We start from the raw sequence: 8,347 nt of genomic DNA, 5'->3' as shown, positions 1-8,347 counted from the left end.
GCCGTGCCCGGGAAACCCGGGCTTCTTCGAGTTTGTTGACATATTCGAGGCGGGCGAAGGGCAAACTCTCTTTCGGCATTTGGCTGCCGAGCCGCGGCACGCGTGAACTTGATCTTCGCCAGACCGGTGACAGGCAGGGGGACTGCAGGGAGGGGTTTAGAAAGCGGTTTCCCCCCCACCCCCTCCTCCCTCGCCAACGAGTGTAGGGTCGGGTCGGGGCCCCCTGTTGCAGAAGCCAGCCCAGGCGGTCCCGGCCGTCCCGGCGCGCAACGTATCCTGTCGCCCTTGGGCCTCCCGGCCCGCCTCAGCGTCCGGGGGGGGGGGGGGGGGGGCTCAAAAATTTTCCATCTGGCCGTTGACCGATCCAAAATAGAGACCTACGGCTGGCTATGATGCGAAAAGCGGATAAAAATCGCCTGCAGATCGACTTGGCAATCAAAATTTTTCCACATGAAGTACGGTGGGACGAAAACTCGAGGGGTGAATCACTCAGGGTTTGGGGTTACCACTGGTAATGAGGTACGCGTGAGTCACCTCCTCTCATAAAACTTTGTCATTTAAGGCTATTTGCTTTTAACGCACTCGACGCCAAAACCCCGGCGAAACAATAGTGTTTTTCGCCCTTTTAAACTGCGAGTACAAACTGAGTACGGGCAATTTTACACATGAGTAACAGGGTGAACTGCAAAACTGCAGACGTGTTCACACGCGCGTTTGCTGGGGTTTTTTCGGGTGTGTTGGAGCTTCGGGCCGCGGGACTGTTGGGAATGGTGTCTTTAGCGCCGTCGAAGGCGTGCAAGGCGGTCGAAGGCCTGCTGCACTAAAGAGCGCGCTGGCCTCGCGATTTGCAACGCGACTTTCGCTCTGCCAGTGCACGCGACGCGGCACGCCATCACGCAAATCCCGGCTCACAAGATGCAACAGATTGTAAATAAAATGCAACGGACAGGAAACAAAATGCAGCGGACTGGAAACAAAATGCAACGGACTGGAAACACAATGGTACGGAATGCGGAAACAAAATGGTACGAAGGAAACAAAATGCCAAAATGCAACCGGAACATGATCAAAACGGTTCCCGGTTTTCCCGGGTACCCTACAGTAAAGACGAGGTGGTTTGGACGAGGTGGACATGGAGAATTTTCACCATGTCACAGAGAATCTTCACTAAAAGACTTCTGGAGTGCAGCGCGATCGGCAGAAAGCGAAGAGTGGCCGATCGACGCCGTTCCCTCGCATGGTTCATCTGTTATTCGGGAAACCAGTCCTGGCGTCCTGGCGGGGTCTGAGCCTGGCGCCCGGCCTGGTGCCGAGCCTGCTGCCGGCGAAGCGAATGCGACATTTTTGTTGTGTTTACGTGAGCCGGCGTCTCGGAGCCACGGCCAGGCCCACGGCCAGGGCCACGGTCAAGCTGCACCGAGGATGGCGGCATGGGCTGCGTGGGCCGGGCCCGCCGGCCGCCGAACGAGCAGAGCCATTCAGAAGAGTTCGTTTCGTCGTTTTCTCGCACTCATGGGGCTCTTCGTGAGGGTGCGAGACAGACAGAGCGAAAATCCGATTTTCTGAATCGCTCAGAGAGAGAGAGAGAGAGAGAGAGAGAGAGAGAGAGAGAGAGAGGAGAGAGAGAGAGAGAGAGAGACCTCCCACTCGCAATCAGTCTCCCTGAACCTGAACGCTGCGCGCCGCTGCGGCGCTGCGAAGGACGGCAAGGACCTGCACGGGCTGGAAAGTGATCGGACCCGTCAGCTGGCGGCCGTCGGTCCCAGATAAGCCTTGACCCGCTCGAGGGCCGCGACCGCGTGCGCCACGCCACGCCACGCCGCGCAGGTACGGGCCACATGGGACCATCGTCCACCGGCGTGGCCAGCCCACGATATCCCGCTATCGCAGCCGAATGGTGGAGAGACTTGCCGGGCTTGCCAACAGCACTTGACTGTGGCCCTAATCCGGCCGCGCTCTGTCTCTCTCGCACCAACGCGGCACGCCCCAGGAGTGCGAGAGAGACAGAGCGGCGAAAGCACTGTTCGAAGCCACGCAGCGCCGGGATGCGCTGCTGTGTGCGCGGTTGTCTGGAGTGTCACCGCGGTGCTTCAGCAGACTGATTCCGCCAAGGGGAAATAACTTCAGAAAAAAATGTAAACTTAAATTAAAATTCAAAAAAAAATTCATTAAAATTCAAAAGAATTCATTAAAATTCAAAAAAAATCATTAAAATTTCACTGAAATATTGCAAAAACTTTACCAAATTTCATTAGAATTCACCAAAATTCATTAAAGTTCACAAAAATTCATTGAAATTCACGAAAATTCTTATAATTCTCCAAAATTCAAAAATTCTTTAAAATTCACAAAATTCAAAGTATTTCATAGAAATTTATTAAAATTCAGCAAAATTCGCAAAAATTCATTCAAAAAATTCAAAGTAATTCATAGAAATTCAATAAAATTCACCAAAATTCGTAAAAATTCACTGAAATTCAAAAAAATTCAATAAAATTCCAAAAAATTCACTGAAATTCAAGAAATTCACGAAATTCATTCATTTGTACACCAAAATTCAGAGTTATTTCCCCTTGGATTCCGCGAGTCGTTTCCGTCGCTCTGTCTTTCTCGCACTCCTGAGGCGTGCCGCGATGGCGCGAGCGAGAAAGAGCGATGAAAACTTGTCTCGAAATCAGTCTGCTGGCCGCCGAGGCGCAGGACGCGTCATCCTTGCGATGTGATTGTGAGATGCGCGAGTGAGTCCGCGCTTCGGCATTCGACGGCCAATATTCGCAACGTAGCTCGTTTCGAGCTTGGTAGCGCCAGGCGTGGATCCAGAGGGAGGGGGAGGAGTGGGGGTCACCCTGTTTTCCCTTAGATAGGCGGTGCAGTCTCCTGAAAGCAGCAAAGAGTCACAGCCTGTTGATGACATTGTTGTCATGCCACAAGTGCAGCAGTTTTGACGAAAATGTCACGAATTTGTGATAGACGTGGCATTATTTTCCAGTGAAAAAAATGTCATGGACGATTTTTTTTCATAAAGTGACGACAAATTTTTGACAGTGCACTCGGCACGCGCCAGTAGCCACGTGGGGGGCGCTCGGTGCTCACACATCACGCATGCGGTGGAAGGGTGGCTGGGCCGCTAGTGCCTGCCTGCCCTGCCTGCCCCGACTGTACTCTCCGCCACGTGGGCGTCTGGCCCGGACTGTACCACGCGTGTGGCTGAGATCCTTGCAGACACTGGCCAGTGGTCGCGCCACTTCCACTGTGAGAAAAAAGTACGGAAAAAGTACGGAACGTGTCTGGTCAATAATTTGCCTGGACCGTCCGTACTTGCCAACTACGGAACTTCCGTACTTTATTTCCGTACCCGTTTACATGGGTTCAAATGGAGCAAGTACGGACGTTCCGTACTTTTCTCCGTACTTCCGTACTATATTTTTCTGTACCATTTCCGCACAAAAGTACGGAATTTTTTACAGTGTCGGGTCCGCTCAGTACCACACGTAAATGGGGAAAAGTCTGCAGAGTGCCTTTGGAACCTCCGTCAGTTATGTCCAGACGCTGAGAAAACCCTAAAAAAATATATCAGGCCTTACAAAGAAAAGCAACTTGTAATAACAAAGTATTTTGAGCATGCATAAGCTTTTCGTAATTTACGAACTGTTTCCTCGTGTAACAAAGTAAATAAGTTTGAAGTATGTGTATGTTTACTTCGTAAGGTTTTAAGGGTGGAGGTTTCCTTTTCTAGCAGATGACACCTTTCTTTTCTTCAAGAAGTATGACACTTGTACTATACCTGCCGGAAACTCGTACAAAATAGAGACAGTGCTTTTTTTTATTTTTCGAGATAACAGGCAATGCTTTTCATTACAAAACCTCTCTGGAATTTCAAACTTTTTTTTTGACAGGGCGCCAGTGGCGTGCCGCGCCTTGTCAAGTCCGTGCCAGACTTTGCACCACGCGGTGGTCGCGGTCAGCTAATGTCTGGGAAGCGCCAGGGCACTTACCTGTCTCTCCCGCACCCCTACGCGACGGGACGTCTCATTAGTGCGACAAAGAGCGAATCAGTCTGCAGCCAGCACGGCCCGAGGGGTTGAGGGTCCTGAGACAGGGACTGAGTCTAGCCAAGGGAAACACAAGGGAAACCCAAGGGAAACACAAGGGAAACCCAAGGGAAACACAAGGGAAACGCAAGGGAAAGCCAAGGGAAACCAAAGGGAAACTCATCCATGGGAACGAGGACATGCCTCCAATTTCACCCTCCTCCCTTCCCCCGTGGAAGTAGCCACTTGTGTTGTGATGCATGCAGACAGCACTCACACGGATCCGAACAGCAGAGGATCAATCGCGTTGCGAACTTTTGCAAGTCAAAGTTTGTGGCCGCAACATTGTGGCCACAGAAATACTCTGCCTATAGATTTCACTGGCACCCCGTCCCTCGAACCGCTTCGGCTTTGATTGGGCACAGTCGGCCAGAAGACCGGTGGAGGCGGCCAAACCTCTAGACGCGTTTTGAGCTTCAGAGTCGCAAAACAGAACTCGAACCGAACGTGACCCCACAAATGGATTCCTCGTTCGGAGAGGAATCCATTGGTGGGGTCACCTGTTCGGCCTCCACCGGTCTTCTGGCCTACTGTGTCGGGGCGTGTAGCGCCTGCGAGGTAGGCCACCCATTCGCCTTCACACAGGTGTGTGTTGCGGGCCAGATAGGTGGCCTACCTCGCAGGCGCTTGAGGCTCTGAAGTCAGCCGTCTGGATCACTGACCATCTGGTCGTTTGCGTCATTTCTGTTCGGCCACCACTTCGTGGCCACAACCAGGGACATCTTCAACCCAACCTTGCGTGCATTCAATCTTTCAATTCAGAACAGTGTGCCGAACTTCCCCTGCCTAGAAACCTGAGGTCGACCTACTGTGCCTGACAGGCTGCCATGTGACAAAAAGAAAAGCACACTCATAAAAAGAGCTAATCCACGACGATTGCGCCGGGAGTTAAAAGGAAGAGTGTACAGTAAATGGTTCTCCTCTCGATGGGATAGTCATGGTCAAGGGCACTGAAGGAGCTATATAAGGATCAGTCTTCTCATGACGTTGTCCTGTGCGCCTAATCCCCGGTGCAGGGCCGCTCGAGTGCTTCCGAGTCGATTGACGATTAGACCAATTGGGTGCTTGGGATAGTGCGGGTGGTTTTGAGGTCACACGGTGGGATTAGGGAAGCAATGCCTTGAGTGGTGCCTAGCACTAGGCCTGACCGGCCGTCAGTAAGCTGGTTCCGGACCGTGCTTCGTCGCTCTGTCTGATTGACTTGCCAGTAAACTTTCTTGTTCCCAATTCTGCGCCGAGTGATTCAATTGGTTCTTACATCTGCTCGCGAAGTTGGCGCGTCAGAAATCAAAGAGGTTATGGAGTCAAGACGGCTGGCTGGCTGGTTAGCGCGGTGAAGCTAACTGCCCCGGGTCAGGGGAGGGAAGGGAAAGGGGCGGGGTAGCGCAAGCTTCGCGCTCTCCAGAAAATCTGAAAATAATGACTCAAAATGAAACGATGGTGGATGCATGGTCAAGTAGCCTGGCCTGACTGCCAGCTAGGGAAAATGTGCCCAAACACTGCGGCCACGGCCACCGGTTACCGGTTGCCCGGGAAAATACAGGACAGTGCGATGGGTGGCCTACCCTGGCTGAGCCGCAGGCGCGCCTGCCGAGCGGCGTTCGGGTGGCTGGCGAGCAGTGGTGGGGGTAAGGCAGTGGGGATCGGGCAGTGGCGGCCAAGGTGGAGGGGCAGCAAAGGGTAGGATAAGGCTCCAGGGGCACCCACGGCAACCCCCGCGACTACCCCTTCAGAGTCGCGACCACCCTGCTTTGCAAACACCCTTTCAGAGTCGCGGGTCGCGAGATCCTCGCGAAGATATCAACAGGGGTGCCACGAGGACCCCGCAAAGGGTGTCGCCAGGACAAGCGCCAGGATCTCGCAGCCCGCGACTCTGAAAGGGTGCTTGCAAGACGGGTGTCGCGGGGGTTGTCGTGGGTGCCCTGGAGCCTTATCCTACCCTTTGCGGGCCCCTCCCCTTGTCTGATTGATTTGCCCGAAACCCCAACTGCCCTTTCAATTGTCCCCACTGCTCCCCAAAGTTGCGCTCAAAAACGGGGCCGGGGCTCGGCAGGCGGGGGCCTGCGGCTCAGGGAGGGAAGGCAACACGCATTCCCCCCAAAACTGTTCCTAAAAATTTTCCCGGGCCACCCGGTTAAACATCCCACGCCATTTACTTTACGTATACAGTACTCAGATGCGGCAAAAAAAATGAAGGTTCCACCGAGATTTGAACTCGGATGACAGGATTCAGAGTCCTGAGTGCTAACCATTACACCATGGGGCCGCGGTGGAGCTGATCTGGTGCGCGTCCGAGTCTTTCTCTTTCTACTGTCTCCGATGACGCGGCAGCGGTGTTGGTGGTGGCGGCGGCGGCGGTGGGGGGAGGGGGTAGCCGCGCACCGCTACGCGCCACAGCGCATCTTCTTGGCGGCCGGCCCACAGGGCCCACAGCCGAAAACTTTACGTGCATCCCTTCTGTGCTTTTCACTACGAAGAAAAGCGCCTGTCTTACCATGCCACCAACAATTTCCAGGAGAATTCTACTTGCGTCTGAATTATTCGCGGTGCCGCCTTTCTCTGTAGAACGAGGGTTCTTCTCCAGTGTACGCGACGCGGCGCCAGCTGTCGGCAACGCGACGTGGCCGCGCGGCGAGCGCCTTGCGGGCCCCAACCGCCACGGCAGAGCGCCTTGCGGGCGGCAGTGTAGGCAACCCAACCGCCACGGCAGAGCGCCTTGCGGGCGGCAGTGTAGGCAACCCAACCGCCACGGCAGAGCGCCTTGCGGGCGGCAGTGTAGGCAACCCAACCGCCACGGCAGAGCGCCTTGCGGGCGGCGGTGTAGGCAACCCAACCGCCACGGCAGAGCGCCTTGCGGGCGGCAGTGTAGGCAACCCAACCGCCACGGCAGAGCGCCTTGCGGGCGGCAGTGTAGGCAACCCAACCGCCACGGCAGAGCGCCTTGCGGGCGGCAGTGTTGGCAACCCAACCGCCACGGCAGAGCGCCTTGCGGGCGGCAGTGTAGGCAACCCAACCGCCACGGCAGAGCGCCTTGCGGGCGGCAGTGTAGGCAACCCAACCGCCACGGCAGAGCGCCTTGCGGGCGGCAGTGTAGGCAACCCAACCGCCACGGCAGAGCGCCTTGCGGGCGGCAGTGTAGGCAACCCAACCGCCACGGCAGAGCGTTGGGTGGACCGCCTCGCGGCGCGGCGGAGCGTACGGCAGAGCGCTGCCACGGCGAGGGGACGGGAGATTAATGTCTTTACGGGAGTCTGGCAAAGTTACAACTAACGACTCCACCTCACACTGTTAAGGCGGGGCTCAAGGGGAAGGGTTAGAGTGCAACCGGAATTCAGCGAGTTCTCACCGGACACAACGGCCTTCTTCCCACGGGGGGCCCACACGGGGACAGCCATTGACGTATACCCACTGCTTGTGAGCTCTTGTCAATACCCCTTGCTCTTTAGTTCACTATCCTACCGTCAGCGCTGTTACCGTTACTCCCTGTACAGTGTCGCGCTCTACCGGAGCCTCCGTGCCTGTCAATCTGTGTAACTGTCATCAGTCCGAATTATACCCGTGCCGAGTCAACACCTGCCTTTCCTTCCATCCGTTCAGTCACCCAAATCCCAACAGCCATCACGAAGGATCATTTCGTCGCTGTGTCTCTCTCGCACTCATGCGGCGTCCTGCACAGGTGTGAGAGAGACACAGCGACTGGACGCTGCGCGGCCAGCTGGGTGCCGGCGGCAGATATTGCTGATATCCATTTAATTACAAGCGGAATTTTCAGAAAGATCAATAACCGAGCGCGTTGCCCGAACGCACGTAGGCGACATCCCCCCCCCCTCCTTTCGGACGCCCCCCTCAGAGCACGGCGACGGGGAAGGCCCAGGTGCTGCGGACGCAGCCGCTCGCTGAGAGACAGTTTAAAATGGCTCCGGTGGCGGACTCCTCTCTCTTTCCCTTCACTCTGGCTCCCCCTCCCTCTCTCCCAGCCATCATCCCTCTGCCTCAGCCCTCGGCTAGACTAGCCCCCAGACCCATTCCAAATTGTTTTCTCTGTACAACTGCCGCCCCAGAGCAGGCTGGAGGTAATGGTCACAACAGGCGGGGCTGCAGCCTGAAATAGAAGCTGGAAACTAGAAAATAGGCGCCGGATAGAAAACGGGGCCTGGACTGTGGAGTCGGGGACTCGGCATAATTGGAGCGATCCACTGCCGAGTGGGAGTGCCGTATACGGTTATTCGTTTGCCTTATACGGTTTTTCGTTTGCC

General features: G+C 55.3%; 1 non-coding gene across 1 annotated transcript; it reads right to left on the bottom strand.

Annotated features, from left to right (window-relative positions):
• Positions 1 to 6,285: 6,285 nt before the first annotated feature.
• Trnaq-cug lies at positions 6,286 to 6,357 on the bottom strand. Its single transcript has one exon. It is a non-coding gene; the product is annotated as a tRNA-Gln (tRNA).
• Between the last annotated feature and the right edge of the window lie 1,990 nt (positions 6,358 to 8,347).

Source organism: Thrips palmi, unplaced genomic scaffold (genome assembly GCF_012932325.1).
Source record: "Thrips palmi isolate BJ-2018 unplaced genomic scaffold, TpBJ-2018v1 HiC_scaffold_18, whole genome shotgun sequence".
In the NCBI taxonomy this organism is placed as follows: Eukaryota; Metazoa; Arthropoda; class Insecta; order Thysanoptera; family Thripidae; genus Thrips; species Thrips palmi.
Note: the sequence above shows the minus strand (reverse complement) of the source record. Positions and strands in the feature narration are given on the sequence as shown.